We start from the raw sequence: 22,195 nt of genomic DNA on the forward strand, positions 1-22,195 counted from the left end.
AGCCCAGCGCCACAGCACAAGATGGCTGCCAGCCCAGCGCCACAGCACAAGATGGCCGCCAGCCCAGCGCCACAGCACAAGATGGCAGCCAGCTTGGAGCCACAGCACAAGATGGCCGACTCAACGCCTGAGTCTCCAGACAAGGTGTCACCGACTCGCCATCATAGAGGGCAGAGGAGGAGGTGACAGGTGTCTACCGTTCCTCAAAGCCCGGAGGACGTTCCCGAGGCGGTGCCCGATGCTGTTCCGGAGGCCGAGGTGGTGCCCGATGCTGTTCCGGAGGCTGAGGCGGTGCCCGATGCCGAGGCGGTGCCTGAGGCAGAGGCGTTTCACGTCTCCACAGGCAGTCCAGAGTCGAGTCAGGTTCCAGTGGACCCTCCAGAGTCGAGTCAGGTTCCAGTGGACCCTCCAGAGTCGAGTCAGGTTCCAGTGGACCCTCCAGAGTCGAGTCAGGTTCCAGTGGACCCTCCAGAGTCAGGGTTAGTTACCGTTGACCCTCTAGAGTTAGGGCTAGCTCCTGTTGATCATCCAGAATCGAGTCATGTTCCAGTTGTTCCTCTTGAATCAAGTCGTGTTCCTGTTGACCTTCCAGAGTCGAGTCAAGTTCCTGTTGATCTTCCAGAGTCGAGTCAGGTGACTGTTGAATTTTCAGAGTTGAGTGAGGTTCCGGTTGACCTTCCAGAGGCTAGTCAGGTGCTTGTGGACCCTCCAGATTCAGGGTTAGTCACCGTTGACCTTCCAGAGTCAGGGCTAGTCACCGATAACCCTCCAGAGTCAGGACTAGTCACCGATGACCTTCCAGAGTCAGGGCTTATCACCGATGACCGTCCAGAGTCAGGGCCAGTCACTGATGACCTTCCAGAGCCAGGGCTAGGTACCATGGACTTTCCAGAGACAAGGCTAGTCATCGTGGACCTTTCAGAGTCAGGTCAAGTCACTGGGTGGCCTTCTGCTCCGCCCTGTTGGACTCCGGCATCGACCACAGGGGCGTGGTGGTCATCTGCTCCGCCCTGGGGGGCTTCCGCTCTGACCACACGGACATGGTGGTCTTCTGCTCCGCCCTGGGGGGCGCTTGCCCTGACTATACGGTTGTGGTGGTCTTCCGCCCCGCCCTGGGGGACTCTGGCATCGACCACGAGGACGTGGTGGTCCTCTGCTCCGCCCTGGGGGGCTTCCGCTCTGACCACACGGACATGGTGGTCTTCTGCTCCGCCCTGGGGGGGCGCTTGCCCTGACTACACGGTTGTGGTGGTCTTCCGCTCCGCCCTGGAGGACTCTAGCCTTGACCACAAGGGTGTGGTGGTCTTCTGCTCCGCCCTGGGGGGCTTCATGTTGTTTTTTCCTTTTGTTTTTGTGTTAATGTCTGTCCCTGTTCCTTTCTGTTAGTCTGGCCCTCCGTCCCTCCCCCTGAGCCTCCACCTGTCCGCCTCCCTCCTGGTCTCTGTTTTGTGTCTGTCTTGGAGCGTCTGGGAGCCGCTCCGTAGAAGGGGGGTACTGTCACAGTGTCTGGGTTGTGTTCCCTGGGTTTCCACTAGGTGTCCTCAGTTCCCACGGTGTTTATCATATTATCACTTCCTGTCTCCTTATTTGGTCACCTTCCTCCTTGTTTAGTTAATTGATTGTTCCCCACCTGTCTCCTGTTTCCCCATTATCCTTTTGTGTATTTATACCTGGTCTGTCTGAGTCTTAGTGACGGAGTCCTTGTTGTATGTGAGATACAGTTCATGTCCATTGTTTATCCGTAGTCTTGATCTTGCCTTGTGTTTTGTCTGTTCATTGTTTATTTGATACTCTGGTTTTGACCCTGCCTGGACTGTTTACCCCTTTGGATTACCCCTCAATAAACCTTGTACCTGCATTTGGATCTCTCCCTTGTTTCTTGTATCACCGTACGTGACAGTTTATGCATCAAATATTACTCTAATATTGAGTAGAAAAAAATGCAGTGTAAACACACACACACAAACATCTCATACAGTCAGCAAGGCTGCATTTATTTAATAAAAAAATGTATTACATTATTGCAATTACAGTCAATAGCTACTCAAATTTTATTTCTATTTAAAATAACTGTTTTCTATTTTATAATATTTTAAATTAAATTGTTTAAATTTTTCTCATTATTGGTACACAGTTATATAATAATGGTTGTTATGAATTAAAAAAACAACAACATTTATTTAAAACATTTGTAACATTATAAATCTCTTGACTGTCACATTTAGATAAAAGAATGAAAGTATTTTTTGTTGTTGTTTTACTCACCTCAAATGTTTTAATAGTTGTTGCCTTTTGGTCGGTCTCTCTCTTCGTCAGATCTTTAACTGATGAATTGGGACATCACTTCGATAGACCAATCTACTTAGAGTGTAAACTAAACGAGTCAATTCACATCGGCATGCAATTATTTCATCCAGCTGACGCTGATCACAGCATGAGCATTTCAAACTGCACAACCCATGTCAAGCATTTCCTAAAGAACAATTTTCTCTAAGAGGCCTTTCACACTGGCAGTTTAGTGTGGAACGGGGCACAGTTCGCATGAAAAATCACTAATGTGAATGCTGTCATCGGACCCTGGTGCGCACTGGGGTACCAAACCCGAGACTACCTGGAGAAGGTGGTCTGAGTTCGGTTGCTCCCGAACTGTGGCGCTGTTCGCTTGAATGTGCAAGCAACACCGACTCGGGTGCGCACTTGTTCAGGAAGTAAAGTATCCCGCGCATGCGTAACACTGTCGATATCATTGTTTCCTCAACACACGAGAGAGCCGGAGTTGATTCCACACACTCCTAAAAGTCAAAATTAAATTAATTAAAATTAAATAATTAAAATTAAATAATTAAAATTAATTATTATGCTGTGCATAATAGCACCAAAATAACAAAACCATTACAACTATGCTCAGTCGCGTTGTGTTCTCCAGACCTTTTTCCACGTGCGTTTGCGATGACGAAAGGTGACTGCAAACACACCTGGGTTTGATACAACTATTGAGTGTTAAAGCAGACCAACTATGCGGGCGGTGCCGGTAACAATTGCGTTTTGGACCCCAGCAAATGAGCCCAGTGTAAAAGCCCTCTAAAAGAGCTCCATGGGTGCAACTTTGTAAAGATGCTGGATCATCCTTATAAGGATGCCGTTTCACCCGTGCTTTTCTGGGTGCGGTCGTTACCTGGCACCGGGTGATGGTCACGATCACTGCCTCATGTGTCTGGGCATTAAAGGGTTAGTTCACCCAGATAGCAAAATTATGTAATTAATAACTTACCCTCGTGTTGTTCCAAACCCATAAGACCTCCGTTTATCTTTGGAACACAGTTTAAGATATTTTAGATTTAGTCCGAGAGCTCTCAGTCCCTCCACTGAAGCTGTGTGCACGGTATACTGTTCATGTCCAGAAAGGTAAGAAAAACATCATCAAAGTAGTCCATGTGACATCAGAGGGTCAGTTAAAATATTTTGGAGCATCGAAAATACATTTTGGTCCAAAAATAGCAAAAACTACGACTTTATTCAGCATTGTCTTCTCTTTCCATGTCTGTTGTGAGCGATTTCAAAACAAAGCAGTTTGTAATATCCGGTTCACGAACGAATCATTCGATGTAACCGGAACGAGTCAGTCTCAGTTCTCTCTTCACAGCAGTTCAGTCAGTGTACTGTTTGCGTAAATGAATTACTCCGGGATATTGGTTTGTTTGAACTCAGAGGGAGTGTCAGCCACATTAAAAAAGTTAACAGCTTAAGTCATTTGTGGATTAATGCGTATTGGAGACGCGAACCGTTTAAAACGATTCAGTTCGATTTGGTGAACTTGTTCAAAAAGATCCGGTTACATCGAATGATTCGTTCGCGAACCGGATATCCAGACTGCTTTGTTTTGAACTCTCTCTCACAACAGACACGGAAGAGAAGACAATGCTGAATAAAGTCATCGTTTTTGCTATTTTTGGACCAAAATGTATTTTCGATGCTTCAAAAAATTCTAACTGACCCTCTGATGTCACATGGACTACTTTGATGATGTTTTTCTTACCTTTCTGGACATGGACAGTATACTGTTCACACAGCTTCAATGGAGGGACTGAGAGCTCTCGGACTAAATCTAAAATATCTTAAACTGTGTTCCAAAGATAAACGGAGGTCTTGCAGGTTTGGAACAAGATGAGGGTAAGCCACATGCCATGTCATCATGGTTTCAGGAGAAGGCTAATCACCTCCAGTTACCCCATGTACATTGCATGTCAAAAACATTGCCCAAGTCAGAATTCGGCTCAAAATTCACACAGTGTATAACTGGCCTAACCGGAATGAAGCACGTTTTCATACTTTCCGAAACTTATACGAACCCTGAGTGTCTTTGGCATGCAAGTACTCATCATATACATTTTTTTTGTTTTACTTTGGCCATTTTTAGCATGAGAATCCAACTCTTTAGAAATGCAAATAAGTCAGAGTGTATGAAATAGCATTAGGCATTCTATTTCAATTGTAAATAATATTTCATAATATCACTGTATTTTTTATGTTTATTAAATAAATGCAGCCTCTGTAAACACAAGAGACTTACTTCAACAACATAAAAAATCTGGAGTGTCACTGTCCTGCAGATTTCAACTCAAACCCAAATCAAACACACCTGTACAAGCTAATCAAGTTCTAAGGGTTACTAAAAGCAGCAGGAAGGTGAGTTTTAATCAAGGTTGGAGCAAAACTCTGCAGGACTGTGGCTCTCCAGGACCGACGTTTGCAACCTCTGATATAGACCTACAGTGGATATAGAAAAGAATCAGCCCCCTTTAAAATAATCACATTTTGATGCTTTGCAGCCTGAAGAAAGATACAATTTTTGTTTAACCCAGTTGTATTTACTCAGTGTAACTTATAACATTCAAGTGAAAGATATAACACCACCATGTCAGAAAAAAAAAAAAAAAAAAAAAAAAATGAATCACTGAGTTGGAAAAAGGAAACCAACAACGTTTCGGCACTAATACATTTTCACACAATCTAGTGTGATCTTGCTTCTTTCACATTGTGTTACATATTAAAACCTGGGTAAATACAATCTTAAGTAGGTTACAAGTCTTGTTTCATGTTTCACACTGCTAATAGTTTATCATGGGTTAGTTGTTATTCCTAGTGTGTGTAGTCAGGGTTCAAGATATCACACTGCACATTTGAAAACTTGGGTTAACACACTTGTTTGCATATTTATGAGGTTAATAACATTTACAAATGCTGCATGTGGTGAGTATGCAACCTGTTTTAATAAATGCTCATGGAAATATCACCCCATAAATTATTCTGGCTGTATTAAGTCTTCTGAAATACACCACAAATAGTCAAGTCAAGTCAGCTTTATTTATATATCACTTTAAACAAAAAACATTGCGTAAAAGTAACTGAACAACATTCATTAGGAAAACAGTTTGTCAAAAATGCAAAATGACAGTTAAAAGCAGTTCATCAATGAATTCAGTGATGTCATCATCTCAGTTCAGTTTAATTAGTATCTGTGCAATCATTTGCAATCAAGTCAACAATATCGTTGTAAATGAAGTGACCCTAACTAAGCAAGCCAGAGGTGACAGTGGCAAGGAAACCAAAACTTCATCGGTGACAGAATGGAGAAAAAAACCTTGGGAGAAACCAGGCTCAGTTGGGGGGCCAGTTCTCCTCTGACCAGACGAAACCAGCAGTTCAATTCCAGGCTGCAGCAAAGTCAGATTGTGCAGAAGAATCATCTGTTTCCTGTGGTCTTGTCCCAGTGGTCGTCTGAGACAAGGTCTTTACAGGGGATCTGTATCTGGGGCTTTAGTTGTCCTGGTCTCTGCTGTCTTTCAGGGCTGTAGAGGTCCTTTCTAGGTGCTGATCCACCATCTGGTCTGGATACGTACTGGATCCGGGTGACTGCAGTGACCCTCTGATCTGGATACAGACTGGATCTGGTGGCTACGGTGACCTCGGAATAAGAGAGAAACAGACAAATATTAGCTTAGATGCCATTCTTCTAATGATGTAGCAAGTACATCGGGTGTTATGGGAAGTGTTTCCGGTTCCGGTTTACCTAATTAATGCAGCCTAAAAATCCTTTTACGGATTTGGATATTAGAAGCATATTAATGTGTTATGTGTAAGCCAGGTTAAATAGATTGGTCTTTAATCTAGATTTAAACTGCAAGAGTCTGTCTGCCTCCTGAACAATGTTAGGTAGGTTATTCCAGAGTTTAGGCGCCAAATAGGAAAAGGATCTGCTGCCCGCAGTTGATTTTGATATTCTAGGTATTTACAAATTGCCTGAGTTTGGAGAACGCAGCGGACGTGGAGGATTATAGTGTAACAAGAGCTCATTCAAATACTGAGGTGCTAAACCATTCAGGGCTTTATAAGTAATGAGCAAGATTTTAAAATCTATACGTTGTTTGATAGGGACTGCCAGTGCAGTGTTGACAGGACTGGGCTAATATGGTCATACTTCCTGGTTCTAGTAAGAACTCTTTCTGCTGCATTTTGGACTAACTGTAGTTCGTTTACTAAGCGTGCAAAACAACCACTCAACAAAGCATTACAATAATCTAATCTTGAGGTCATAAATGCATGAATTAACATTTCTGCATTTGACATTGAGAACATAGGCCGTAATTTAGATATATTTTTGAGATGTAAAAATGCAGTTTTACAAATGCTACACCTAGGTTCCTAAATGATGATGAAGAATTGACAGAGCAGCCATCAAGTCTTAGACAGTGTTCTAGGTTATTACATCCAGAGTTTTTAGGTCCTATAATTAACACCTCTGTTTTTTTCTGAATTTAGCAGTAAGAAATTACTCGTCAATCAGTTTTTTATATTGACTATGCATTCTGTTAGTTTTTCAAATTGGTATGTTTCGCCGGGCAGCAAATAAATATAGAGCTGAGTATCATCAGCATAACCGTGAAAGCTAACACCGTAATTGCTGATGATATCTCCCAAGGGTAACATGTAAAGCATGAAGAGTAACGGCCCTTGTACTGAGCCTTGAGGTACTCCATACTGCACTTGTGATCGATAGGATACATCTTCATTCACTTCTACCAATTGATGGCGGTCATATAAGTACGATTTAAACCATGATAATCCACTTCCATTAATGCCAACAAAGTGTTCAAGTCTATGCAAAAGAATGTTGTGGTCAATAGTGTCGAATGCAGCACTAAGATCCAATAGCACTAATAGAGAGATACAACCACGATCAGATGATAAGAGCAGATCATTTGTAACTCTAAGGAGAGCAGTCTCAGTACTATGATACAGTCTTAATCCTAACTGAAAATCCTCACAGATACCATTTTCTCTAAGAAGGAATATAATTGTGAGGATACTACCTTTTCTAGTATCTTGGACAGAAAAGGGAGATTCGAGATTGGACTATAATTAACTAGTTCTTTGGAGTCAAGTTGTGTTTTTTCGATGAGAGGCTTAATAACAGCCAGTTTGAAGGTTTTGGGGACATATCCTAATGACAATGAGAAAATTAATAATAGTCAGAGGAGGATCTATGACTTCTGGAAGCTGAATGGTTACAATTTTATTACTAATAGTATCGATTTTAGAAGTAAATAATAGATGTCTCTTTATCACTTCAGTTAATGTTACTCTGTTATATGTCTTTGTTGAGCATTATTGAGGTAAACACTTTTACGGTTTGTCTGTTGCTAAACATGACCACATGATGCCATGTTACAGTTACTTTACGTTAATGTTAGATTCCCCTGATGCACCTTAGGCATGGAAAGGCACCAAGACATTATACAATGTTTTATCTGAGATAATTTAATATCAAGTAGTCAAGCGTATTGGCAATGGCAGCTGCTCTGTGTTGGAGCACATTTTGATAAAATGCCCTTAAAATCTCCCAGCCACTTAAATCGCTGAAAGCCGAGAGCATCTGGAGGGAAGGTTAGGTTATGGTGTGCCTTTTGTCTCTTGTCCTTTAGTACATTTGCTTGAATAAAGGCCTGTGTTAAGTGCTGAACATAGAAGCAATTCATTGGAGCCTCACACACTTCCTGTGGGGTAACTCTACATGAGGGGGGAGTCCTTGACCCAATTACAAAGAACACATTTGATATTTGCTGGACCATAGTAGAACCTACATGAGTGTTTGTCAAATTATATGCAGTGCAGATGGGTGAATCCCTTGATACCAATAACAAATTATTTATTTTAGTGTTTGTTGTACTACTTTTATGCTGATACATTTAACACTGTAAAGCTGCTTTGACACAACCACTATTGAAAAAGCGCTATACACCTATAAAGGTGACTTGATTTGACTTGACTGATGTAGAAAAATCATTTTTTAACATCTTGACTAACATTAAAAAAAATAATTTGCACAGCATGGTACGGCACGGTATGGCTCAGTATGGTTCACTTTTGGGGGGGTTTCCACTGAGTACAGTACCCGGTCCCTGGTACTTATTTTAGTACTAGCTTGGTTGAGCAAAAAATAAATAAATAACGTCACTGAGACCAATGGGAATTATATATATATATATATATATATATATATATATATATATATATATATATATATATATATATATATATATATAACTACTCATAATAAAAATGTCTTACAGTGCTGTATTATAATTTATAAAGTTTTTATGCATTTTTAGTAGTGTCTGTTGTACTATCTCTATGCTAATTTGTGACCATTGTTTTACAGTAGCATTTTAGGATAAGAATAATTAAGATTAAAATATGAAAATAATTTTCTGATGTAGGACGGACACATTTGTAGAAAAGGGCAGTTTTTCATTTAACAGAGATGTTTAAATAAAATTAAAGGCACATCAGGAAAAAAAAAGGTTCATTTAATTGTCAGGGTCAGACCGAGGGTTAATTAAAATAAATGAAAATAAACAGTTGTTAGTGCAAAAACCTTGACTAACATTTTAATTGGATCTCAGAAAAAAATTAATAAAACAAAAATGTATGAAATGACCCTCTTAATTGGGTTCCCACTCTCTCTTGAAATGTATTCATTTAAAAATTTTTAGCTCTACCCTGAGGTCATGTTTTATCAAGAAAACTTATCTTTATAAATTGAGTTCAGCATCTGTCCCTGTAGCACAATCAAAAAGAAGATTGAAAAACACCATTGACGTAGAGAGCAGATGTTTTATGAGTCACCTGGTGACCGATTCTTACAAGCAGGAGTAAATTATAATATCATTACATAATATGACGATACTGAAGAGTATTAATAATGTAAAATACTACTTTGATGGAATTTTTTTAATTAATTCAAGTTTTCAAAAAAAAAAAAAAAATAATAATAATAATAATAATAAAATACCAGCAGGTAATTAGCTTTATATTATTTTAAATAAATTGTGTGAACAAAAAAATGTTAAAGAGTTATTTCAAACTCGAACTAAAAACAAAAAACATACATAAATTGCATACATTATTTCTATCCATTCGGATTACAGAGTTTTAACATAAAACATTGAAGTCAATGGCCACCATCAACTGTTTGTTTATGTTAAAACTGTGCAATCCAAACAAATGGAAATTTTATATGTATTTTAGACACATATACCATACATACCTTTAAAATCTTATATTTAGGCCTAAATATATATTTTTAGAGTGTACCTAGTAACCTTTCCTTCCAAATTTATATTTGACACCAAGCTTATATAGAGCTGAAAAGTTCGTGTTTATGTTTCTGTAGGTTCAGCTCCAATATAAAGCTAACACCAAATAAGTTACATCATTTCTACCTTCACAAACTGCTGTCAGGAACAGTTAGGAACAGATATAATCATTTGCAGACTTAAAATGGTAATAGGGAAACTTTTTGTTCTTGCCTCAGGGACAGCAAACACCTCTCAAGTGTTTCTGTTCTCTCCTGCATATCAAGAAGACATCGTTTGAAAAGAGTTTTTAAAGCCGGGACAGTGAGATCTTCAAAGGCGCAGATCAGTCAATGAGGAGCCCTTGTAGATATTTCGCACAACTTTTAGAATGTTTCAATGCTGGTGGATGAAGAAATGAATGAGATGAATAATTCATCTAGTGTGGAAGGTAGTACGCATTCATCTCTGGCGTTCTTGATAAACAAGTTTTAAATGATGTCTGATGTGGAGGTCTGAATGTCAGGCTGCAGGCAATGGCCTTCCAGACTAATTCAGCTCAACTCCACTTTCTTCTCATCCTCTAGTCAAAAAGGCTAAGAATGACCCTCTTACAAGTGATAATATGTTAGGAATTTACATTTTGTCTAAAAAAAAAAAGTTTAAACTTGACCACTGCAGTTCATTTAATCAGTGACCTGAACTTTAGGGCTCGCTTACATTTGGACTCAGAACTGGAGTCCGGATGTATTTAAATAAAGATTGTATGAAGTTACACTTAAAAACTTCTTAAGTTTTACAATGAAAATGACAGATGTTATGTTAACTTTCAGAACGATCATAGAGCTGGAGCAGATTTTCAGTAAATAACTACTTGCATTTCATAAAATTTGACTTGAATTAGTGTAGACGTTCTTTTGAATTCTCTATGATGCTTTTGCATCTTCCAATTATCAAGGAGTCTAAGCCCAGGCATTTATAGAGATTTAGAGCATTATTACCTCTAAATACCTCTTTTATCCATGTAATATCTCAGTTTGTCGGTGTTGGCTCTGAAGATACACACTGGCTTTCTCTTGTGTGTCAGGCAGCAAACATGAAGAGAGGAGATGACTCGTGAGTAATGAACAGAAGAAATGGACCATATGACACTGTCATTCTGTTTGATATGTAATTCATCCACTGTCATACATGAGATGCTGTATTTAGACTGCAGCTTTCTAAAGACTGACGCTTTGTGGTGATATCTGCACATCAGGATGATGCCTCACAGCAGGCTGGATTTGTCTTTCAAATACTGAAGGAGTTGCTATAAGAGGCCTGTAGTTTCTTATTCACAGACTCTTCGTGGCCAATTACAATTAGACGTCTATGCTTAACTATATCAAGTGCATTTCATCATTAGCCATGTTTCCATCACCGTTTTTATGCGATTACTGATTACTGATGATTTTATCACTCTATTTAAGTGATAGAGACTCTCAAAGTGGTTTTTGACTTGAGATGGAAATGCATTTAGTGAATAAATTCCTCCATGCGCATCAAAAATTACTTGTGAATTTGCGTGATGGGACGTTATATCTTGACTAACTAGCAGACTGATCTTGTTGCAGATATCTGAAATATTGTTATGGTCCTTCTGAAATGTCTGAGCAAAGTTTGTAGTCAAAGCATTTCTGTATTATTGTCTTCCAGAACAATGATAGTATTTATTGTGTTTTTTCTGCTCGCTCTGAGGTGCAAGTAATTAATTATATATGAAAATTATTATATTCAGTAGCTTTTCCTACTTTTCTCTGTGATACTTAGTGCCAGTTCATCAGGAAGTAACAATTTTGTTTTCTTTGACTCGTTGGAGCTTATTTGCAAATGTTTTATGCGATATTCCAATATTGCGATATTCTGTGCATAAATTAAATTCACAACTTTGGATGGATACCTGGCTAATGACATACGGAAGATGCATTTATCTAAAGTGACTTTCAATACAGTCAAGATATGCATTTCATGCATTTTCTGGGAATCAAACCCATGACCTTGGTGTTGCTAGCACCTTACACACACACACACGCACGCAAGCACACACGCACGCACGCATGATTCAAAGGGATAGTTCACCCCCCCAAAAAATGTATTTTTATTATCATTAATATAGTTCCAAACGCATAAGATGTTTGTACAATCTGAGAGCTTTCTGACCCTTCATCGACAGCAAGGCAACTGACACATTCAAGGCTCAGAAAGGTAGTAAAGACATCATTAAAATATTCCATGTGACCTCAGTGGTTCAGTCTTAATTTTATGAAGCTACAAGAATACTTTTCGTGTGCAAAGAAAACAAAAATAAAGACTTTATTTAAAAAATGTCTTCTCACAATGCATGTGTGTGGTGCTGCTGATGCAGGCTCCTGGCTTCTGTGTCAGCAGCATCACATGCATGTGTCGTGGTACTCTTGTGAACATGTGTAGAAGACTGATATGGAAGAGAATAAAATGTTGAATGTTGTTGCTGTTCAAAAGCTTTCAGGACGTTTCATGCTTTTTTCAAGAAGTGGTCCGACATGGACAAGCTCAAAACGTTTTAGACCCCGTTTACACCTGTATTTAGTGTTGTCCACTTACGACAAAAACACATCTTAATACCAGGGGTTTACACAGGGCCTGTGTGTCATGATCCTGTCAGTTTGGCTGCTCTTGTTCTTAAGGCAGTGACACAATAAACTGGCATCAAAGAACTGTTTGTCAAAGAGTGATGGGAGTGTTCAAGAATCATTATTTTTTACAATTCTTTCTTGTGACAGACAGGCAAGTGGAACAGAAAATTCAGATTTAACTTGCATTGAACCCAGAACACACCTTGAGGACATACACATTGTAGATGTTTAGCAAAAAAGTGCAGTGAGAGATTCACACCTTAGGGTCCATTCACACAGAACACGTTTCTGTTTAAAAACGAGAGACACGGGGAGGTGGAACAAAACAGGTCTAGAGAACTGTTTGAACTTATTTAATTTGAGTGCTGCATTTTTAGAACAAAGTGTTGTATGAAAAATACATGGAAGGCAACATTCCTGTAGCTTAAACAGTAATGCATGGTGAATGCAATGTAAATAGTTTTGGATAAAAGCATCTGCCAAATGCATAAAAGTAAATGTAAAAAAAAAACAAAGGAAAAGCCGCACAGTGAAATGCAAATGAACCTCTTACACATCCTGTGCTGCAGAATGACATGTATCAGTTTCTGAAGCGTAGGAACCTCAGAAGGATCAGGCTAACCTTTAACGTTTCTTGCTTGCTAGTATTTGCATTTGAATTGCCTGCATCTATTAATGGCATCATACAGCAAGTGCATGTATTCAGCACACCTCACCTTTGTGTGACACCAAGCTGCCACTGAAAAGATTAAAGATCTCATGCAGATCCAACTATACAGTAATCTCTTGCATTGTGCTTCTGTGTTGAAGATGACGAGCTCTGTGCCTGCCTGCTGTATAATTATAAGCGCCTGTGTGGATACCCGATTGCCTGAAAGTAATGCAGTTATGCATATTTCATTCTAGACCCTGGCGCTTTTGAGTTCAGCTCAGACAGATAACGCCACAGAGAAGAGCTGTTCATTAGAAGGCACTGCAGAGGAGAAGGAGAGGTGTGAGAACTGTGACTCACTGCTCAGGTACTACCCATATAATTATGGAGTCACTGCTCCATCGGTAGAGGTCAGGGGTCAGAGGGCTTGGGGTTAAGCGACAGCATACTGGATGTCAATTTCTCACTATATCAGAGACCTATCAATACTATTCATCTGACAGAAAATCCTCAGCGTATCCTAAAAGATTATGTATGTGTTTGAAATGCAGAGACCAGTGGCATGTGGTGGACTGAAATAAGTAAGCATTGCTCCCTGTCTGGGTTTGTATTCTTTTTAAGGTTTTTGTTCATGGGCAACACTGGAACCAGTTGAGTGAAGTAAATATTTCACACTCAAAATTATTTATTTAATTTGTCAAAAATGTAAAGAAAAAAAAGATCTAAATGTACTGTAATTCAAAATACTATTTCCAGCAAAGCTCATGTGATGTATTTTAACAGCTCACATGATGCAAATAACTAATTAATTCACTTTTTTCACACTTTCTTCATAATTTGACAGTACTGCAGCTTGATAGAGCAAATATTCTGTTTATATTATATTTACCTTGTTTTATTTTTTGTTCTTCTTCATTTTCCTCATATGTCTCATATTTCTTCTCAAGCTCTTCAGTGACTCTTGTCTTCTTGTTAAACAAGTAGCCTATACACTAACTTTAGAAAAAAGAAAAATCTTAATTAGGGGCACAGTTGTTTAGTGTGGTGGAAATAATGCCACAACTTAAATAGATAGACATTTATTAAAATGTATAAAATAATTCATTCAAAAATTGGCACAAAGAGTCTCTGCAAACAATTGTAATGTACAATGTTGAAAACATTGTAAAAATAGCACTCAAAGCTAACAATAACTTGTTATTTTTGTATGCAGTATGTATGCAGAAATCAGCAAATGGACTGTGGGCGGTCTATGGGCATGGCTGTGACCACACTGTCATAAATCCATAACTTGTGGCTGAACAAAAATTATGTATGTTCTATTATTTAACAGTGCCTTTCAATCTGGTGTTCGTCCTCAGGGCCCTAATACCTGAAGAAAGAATTAGGTTAAAAAATCACCACTGTCACTCTCAAATCTTGATTTACCGACTCATCAAAGCCACATCTCCATTCTCTCCATCAACCCAGAGCATGATGTAATTTCCTCTTTTGTCACTGGTGGACCTTCAACTCTACCTGCACCCACTCCTGTATCAGTTCAAGGCCAGATATATTATTCCCCCCATAACCCGTTCTCACTGGGTAAAACTAAATTCAGAGAGATTAAAGACTTGTCTTTTGGATTTTTGAATGTGTATAAAATTCAAGGTTAGACCTGAAACTTTTCATGCTTGGACAAACCACCTCTGTCCAGATTCTCTCGCTGAGGGTTTGAGATTGAAAAAAAAAAAAAAAATAGATGAAAACATTTTTGGGGCCAGTGATGCATGGCCATCTGAATTAGGGCTGTAATATAGCGCTGCTCATAAATGTGAGATGGCATTGAGGAGGCGAGCGCTGCCGGCAGCACTGCCATTAGCACTCATTTTCCACTCTTAATGGCACAGTCACCTTGTTTAATAAGCATTAAAAACAGGTCATAAAGGGCAACGGAGCACTAAATTCCAGTGATCTGTTGAAAAGGCTGAATAGAATTGCCACCCTCACCTGGTCACTGACAACAGAACCAGTGATGGGCCATTTATATGGGTCTACAGCGCGCTTCATATGGGTTCAGAGTTTTCAAAGTCTCAGACTGTGGGACTTATTACACACAATGTAAACCCTTGAATTACAAGAGATTGTATAATGGGACATAAGAGCAAAAAAAAAGTTTGATAAATGAAGTGCCAAAAATGACATAGAAGAGCACTCATCTCCATCCACTTTAAGATTTATCACAACTACAGGGTCACAAGGGGCTGATTAATCCCAAATAGCCAGACCTTTGACTCATAACAGAAGATCTGAAACTTCTAGTCAACAACAGCCCAATTCGAAAGGAAGGACTACTTGACTGACGTAGAAAGTAGTGAATCACAGTTTAATTAGTTTATACCTGCCTTTAAGGAGTGATCGGAGATATACCATACTAACATGGGAAAAAATGAGCAGCAATCCCTAATAAAATGCTTAATACTGAATATCTGTAAAATATTTTATGTCTCTAACACTCAACACACAAATATTGGGCATGAAAATTTGGTCCAGTTTTACATGCGATTTGTCTGTTCAGATATACATTTTACAAACATGTTTTAAGTGGCTTTTGAGTATTTTTATTATACTGCTAAGTGACTATGAGAATGTTCAGGATGGCTGCTAGCTGCTAGAGTGCTTGCTTACTGGTCAAAAGTCAAAAAGAGTTCATCCATACAAAGTATGTTTTATTAGAAAACACTATTTTAGTATTTCTAATTAATAATAATTCCCTGTTTAATTAAATTACTTCCCATTTCTTTGTAATTATTTGTGAAATTTACTGGCAATTTCTGAGTGAAAATTGTTTCTATGCATTTCTCTGTCACTCTCTCTCTCTCTAAAAAGGCTGTTGAAGTGATAACTGTGTTTAAAGGCACACAGATACAGGGACTCTGGCAGCAGGGCAAATAGGAAATGCTCAGTCAGTTCAGACCAAAGGACATACATTTCATTGGTGGTGAATATGCAAATAATAAAATGGCACGTCTGTCCTGCAATAACTTATGCCATTTTAGACAGTTAATTGGTTTGAGTTGCACTGGGGAGCTGTAAAGTCTCTCCAACAATGGAATTAAATTTCACTGCTTAAGTCCTTACGTGCAATAAAACTCGGTGATAAAAATATTTTAATGTTACTGCTGTTCTCAGTGAATACAAATTATAAACACAGCATATTATGTTGTAGAAAGGAGCCAAAAACTGACTGGGCAGTTTCTTCAATGCTCTTAAGCTCTATTGAAAGTGTTTTTCTGAGCTGTCAGTAGCCACAGAAAATAATTTTGACTAATAATCCTTCAGATAATTCACTGACTGATAATAACAAAGACAAATATACAGTAATACATGGTCTATGAGGCAAGGCATTGAGTCTAGTGTGATAAAATTGCTTACTACCACCTTAACTGTGTGAGGTTCTGTCCAAATAGACTATTTATAGTGAACAGTTCTTAAGAGAACTATTGGTAACACTTTACATTAAGGTTCCCTTTAAAGGTATATAAAGGTGTTCATAAATGACTAATAACTAATTTATAAATGCATTATAAATCATTGATAAACAGCCAAGAAAGTGAACCTTAAGGCAAAGTGAACACCTGTGAGCCATTTATTAATGAGTTATAAATGTTAGTAACTTGCGAAAGTGCACCAAGTGGACACACAAATAATTTATTTATTTATTAATTATTAATGCACATGCAGAATACTGTTTTTTTTTCTGGTGAAGTGTATTTTATTGTGATGCACTACAAGTACACAAAACTTTAAACTTAAAACAACATTAATGAGCAAAACTAAAACTAAACTAAACTGAAGACTACCACTCATGGCTTTAATGTACAAGAACCAAAGGAAAAGGGAATGCAATGCAACAGATATGCAATATACAAATACAATAGAATGCAATAATATATAAAAAAACACAAACACAAACCTAAACGTGACAATATTATATAAATAAATTATATATTACATATTAATTATCAAAATTAGATACTTGTGAAAGTTCACATAAATTGTTATATAATTTATATAACTTTATCATGATATCACTAATAATAATTGATTGCGTATTAATATGGTAATTATCTCTAACAGTGCTTTCGGTCATTGATTTAAAGATTATTTGAAAACTGTTAAATTAGCTAAAATATAAATATTTAGATACCTTTATTTACCTTGCATTTATCCAATATTTTTGTTTTATAGATGTGATGCTTAGTTATAATACTTGACTGCTTTTCAAGTATTATAAATCATGGACCAATGTTTAGAGAGTTGGACTTGTAACCTGAAGGTTGTGGGTTCGAGTTTCAGGTCCGGCAGGAATTATAGGTGGTGGTAGTGAATAACCAGCCATAACCAATGCCATCTCTTCTGTGTGCAACAATAATCTATAAATAAATGATTATTGTGTCCATTTTACATTAACGTTCACTTTGATAGGTTATTAATGTTTATAACTCATTAATGAATGGTTCACAGATGTTCACTTTAAGGTTCATTTTTAGAGGTTAATAACATCTATAATTTGTGATTAAATGTTTCACCCTACATTAAGTTGCACAGGTAACTACCCCCCATCAAAATAAAGTATGATAATTTCATCTTTATAAACAAAAGATATCAGGTTTTAATTACTGCTGTGGATACACATAATTAACTTTTAGAAAGTATAAGGGGTAAGACACAGAGTAGCTTCCGGTAAGAAACATAGCAATACAATTTACATCAGATATAAATGATTTAGATAGCTTTTTTTAAATGAGTTATTAGTCATTTAAAACCACTTTATAAACCTTTTACAAAGGGAACCTTAATGTAAAGTGTTTCCAAACTACTTTTATCTTACTGTAAAGAACAGTTAAAAAATCTAAAGAAGGCTTTTCACTACGAAAAGATGTTTGTGGAATGAAAGGATTACAGGGAGGTTAAGTGTTCTTCATGGATGCCAATAAAGAGTCTTAGTTTTTAAGAGTGTAGAGGAATTATCTTGGTAACCAGAAGTTCTTCCACCTAAAACTGTAGTGTTTCAACAAATGACACACATTTGTTTTGAGCGGAAAAATATAATTAATGCACTTTAACCAAAAGTTAAAATAATAAGCTGGACATTTCTGCTTTTAAACCCAGTAGTTACCCATTCAAACAGTGTTATTGTAAAAGTGATTTGTTTCGATGTTATTAAAATCTACAAGTGGTGGCGCCGGCACCCCCGTCGAACCCAAGAGGTTAAGGATATGTTGAATATATTTCTAAAGGTCTCTTTTGTATGTCGTTATAAATCTAAAGACTGTTTTATGTCTTGGATGCTGTGCTTTGGGTTTTGTAGGAGGATTTATTCAACATCTGGCAGAGCTCCCTGACCCTATAAAACCATGCCCCGCGTCTATCTGTAATCCCTCCCTACATCTAACATGTCTAAATCCACACTGCACTGAAGAATACATGACGCATTACAGGAGATGCTCATATGACTGATTGAAACTGATTGGATAGAGCTGCTGGTCACAACAGACAGCTCAAGATAACCCCTGTACAAGATTATTCACGTAATGAGGAACTCACACATCAGTCATAGTCTCTATTTAGAACTGAACAAATCAGCATGTCAAAATCATTCTTCCCATACTATTCAGCTTCTGGTTTTCTTTTGTGATCTTCCTCTACTCCGACTGAAGCTACAAACCCAAAGTTTTTTTCAGCACACAATCTCAAAATCAGCATCAGTGCAAAAGTTCTATATTCTTGACAGCATGTCAACAATCAGCACTGAACATTGCTTGTGTTTATATATATATATATATATATATACACAAACTTTTTTTTTAACTGCACTTGTAAATATAGTTGCTTGTCATATGATTAGAATATCATCAAAAAGTTTATTTATTCAAATCCATTCAAATAGTGAAACTTGTATATTATATTCATTCATCACACACAGACTAATATATTTCAAATGTTTATTTCTTTTAATTTTGATGATTTTAACTGACAACTAAGGAAAATCCCAAATTTAGTATCTCTGAGAATTAGAATATAACTTAAGACCAATACATAGAAAGGATTTTTAGAAATCTTGGCCAACTGAAAAGTATGAACATGAAAAGTATGAGCATGTACAGCACTCAATGCTTAGTTGGGGCTCCTTTTGCCTGAATTACTGCAGCAATGCGGCGTGGCATGGAGTCGATCAGTCTGTGGCACTGCTCAGGTGTTATGAGAGCCCAGGTTGCTCTGATAGTGGCCTTCAGCTCTTCTGCATTCTTGGGTCTGGCATATCGCATCTTCCTCTTCACAATACCCCATAGATTTTCTATGGGGTTAAGATCAGGCGAGTTTGCTGGCCAATTAAGAACAGGGATACCATGGTCCTTAAACCAGGTACTGGTAGCTTTGGCACTGTGTGCAGGTGCCAAGTCCTGTTGGAAAATGAAATCTGCATCTCCATAAAGTTGGTCAGCAGCAGAACGCATGAAGTGCTCTAAAACTTCCTGGCATACGGCTGTGTTGACCTTGGACCTCAGAAAACACAGTGGACCAACACCAGCAGATGACATGGCACCCCAAACCATCAATGACTGTGTAAACTTTACACTGGACCTCAAGCAACGTGGACTGTGTGCCTCTCCACTCTTCCTCCAGACTCTGGGACCAGTGGCGGCTCCTGCCAGTTCTCTCAGGGGGGGCACATGTTTGCTCGATTAATGAGGATAGTTCACCCATTCAATTGATAAATTAACAGCTAGTTAAAGATGTAAAGGGAACTGAACTACTATAGTATTAATTAAAAATAAACTGACATTAGGAATCAATCTCTTCTTCTCCTTATGTTTTTATATGCATGTTAACAGCAGCAGCAAATGATGACTGACGCCAGGACGTGGTTTTCCAAAAAAAACTTTTTACTTCGATTTCAGTTTAATAAGAAATAATTGAAGTCACATAAATCACTGTTTACACAACTCGCTTATATTACTGCTCATTTATATCACATTCCTCACTTACATTACACTGCTTACTTAAATTACTCACTTATATTACACTGCTCTCTACTATCAATATGCATCTTTGCTCTTTCATGTTTTTTCACCTTCTCCGAGAGATGATGCATTTCGGTGACACCTGTAGTTGTCCATGCAATGTCCGTCATGCTCTCGATGTAACAAAATTAATAAAGAATAAAGCGTCAGCTACTTCGCAGCCTATTAGCCTTTATCTCTGCTCATACCACTTCCTCGAAAATACTTGTTTATACGACTTTCCGCCCTTTGTAGATACTTGTTTGATGTTTAAATTTGGTCTTGGTTGTCCTAATTCTTTAATTGCCAATTTATCCTTATTGCTACAACGAATGAATGGTATTTCTTTCAGTGACACGATTAATCTACGCTGAGGTAACGTTCGCCGTGATGTTTATCAAGTTCAGCTGACAACTGAATTTGCATAGCTGTCCCCATCTCTCTGTTTTTTTTTTTTCACATTTGATAAAGATATTAAAGTAGTTTTTAATTTGTTCCTTGTTGTTAAAATTAAAAATAGTTTTTAAATAATATTGGATGTCACTGTTCCCACCAGTAGTTGCACAAGTTAAGGTTACGCACGATGACGAAAGCACGTTAGGGCGAGCCCTCCCGGAAATCATTGAGATTGCATGGCAGTGGCTGCAGTTCGAAAAAAAAGATCTTTGAATGGAAGTCTATGAGAGCACTCTGGGCGATTGACAGTTTGACAGAAATCGCCCAAAAAGGGGAGGTGTGTGACCAGGTGTGGCACCAGGTGTCTTCAATATTGAACCTTTACACAATATTCTGATTTTCTGAGATACTGAATTTGGGATTTTCCTTAGTTGTCAGTTATAATCATCAAAATTTTAAGAAATAAACATTTGAAATATATCAGTCTGTGTGTAACGAATGAATATAATATTCAAGTTTCACTTTTTGAATGGAATTAGTGAAATAAATCAACTTTTTGATGATATTCTAATTATATGACCAGCACCTGTAATATAATATTTAGTAAATAAACATTTTATTTTTTAAATAAAAATAAAAAAGTTTTTTTTTTAACACATTTAAGTACACTTTTAAGTGCACTTCAGAGTAATGTAAAATTGAATGACTTATTTTAAAGTATTGTGATGTTTTAATAATCTTTTGCCGTGCTTTTAAGAAGCACAGTACAACTTATGAAGTGTTGACTAATACACTAAAAAACGTGATATTTTTAATAATTGTATCAGATATTGCAATGAAAGTGAATATATTTATGCACTAAAATATACAAAATTGCAGCTTCATCATTGCAAAAGTGTAATTAAATATATATTTTACCCTAGAATGCATGAATTAAAAAAATGCAGGGTCAAACTGTCCCGTATTGGATTAGGTTTTCCTCAATCAATCAACCAATCAATCTTCTATAAATTAATAATTAGTCATACGAATTAATAATTACGCAAGGCAAGGCAAGTTTATTTATATAGCACATTTCGTACACAATGGTAATTCAAAGTGCTTTACATAAAAGAAAGTAAAATAATAATGAAGAAAAATAACAAGAATAAAACAAGCAATTTTAAAACTTTTAAATTATTAAAAAATTTACTTATTTAAAATGAATTTAACACAGTTAGAAAATGATTTTACATAAAAAAAACTAACAAAAAAAACCTGTGAAAATATAGTGCAATCCGTTCGGACATTGCACAGTGCTCATTCAACAAATGCACAGTTAAACAGAGTTTTAAGTCTAGATTTAAATGTGAGTAGTGTTTTAGCACATCTGATCTCTTCTGGAAGCTGATTCCAACTGCGGGCGGCATAGTAACTAAAACCCCTTGTTTTGTGTGAACCCTTGGTATTTCTAACTGACTCGATTCTAATGATCTGAGTGGTCTGTTAGGTTTATATTCAGTGAGCATATCTGCAATATATTTCGGTCCTAGGTCATTTAGTGACTTATATACGAGTAAAAGTACTTTAAAATCAATCCTAAATGTAACTGGAAGCCAGTGTAAGGACCTGAGGACTGGGGTGATATGCTAAGATTTTCTGGTTCTAGAGTTGCAGCTGTCTAATGGTCTTTTTGGGAAGGCCAGTGAGGAGCCCATTACAATAGTCCACCCTGCTGTTGATAAAGGTTTGAACAAGTTTCTCCAAGTCTTGGCTGGAAACAAAACATCTAATTCTTGCAATGTTTTTTTAAATGATAGTATGCTGATTTAG

The 22,195-nt window shown here is 37.5% G+C and overlaps 1 long non-coding RNA gene across 1 annotated transcript in view; it reads right to left on the reverse strand.

Moving 5' to 3' along the window:
* Window positions 1-19,867: 19,867 nt before the first annotated feature.
* The window catches only part of LOC132148850 (uncharacterized), a 299,074-nt gene continuing 296,746 nt past the window's right edge, over window positions 19,868-22,195 (reverse strand). Inside the window, exon 2 of the long non-coding RNA XR_009434970.1 lies at window positions 19,868-19,946. This is a non-coding gene — a long non-coding RNA (uncharacterized LOC132148850). The remainder of the gene's footprint in view (window positions 19,947-22,195) is intronic.

This window comes from Carassius carassius, chromosome 9 (genome assembly GCF_963082965.1).
Source record: "Carassius carassius chromosome 9, fCarCar2.1, whole genome shotgun sequence".
Taxonomy (NCBI): Eukaryota; Metazoa; Chordata; class Actinopteri; order Cypriniformes; family Cyprinidae; genus Carassius; species Carassius carassius.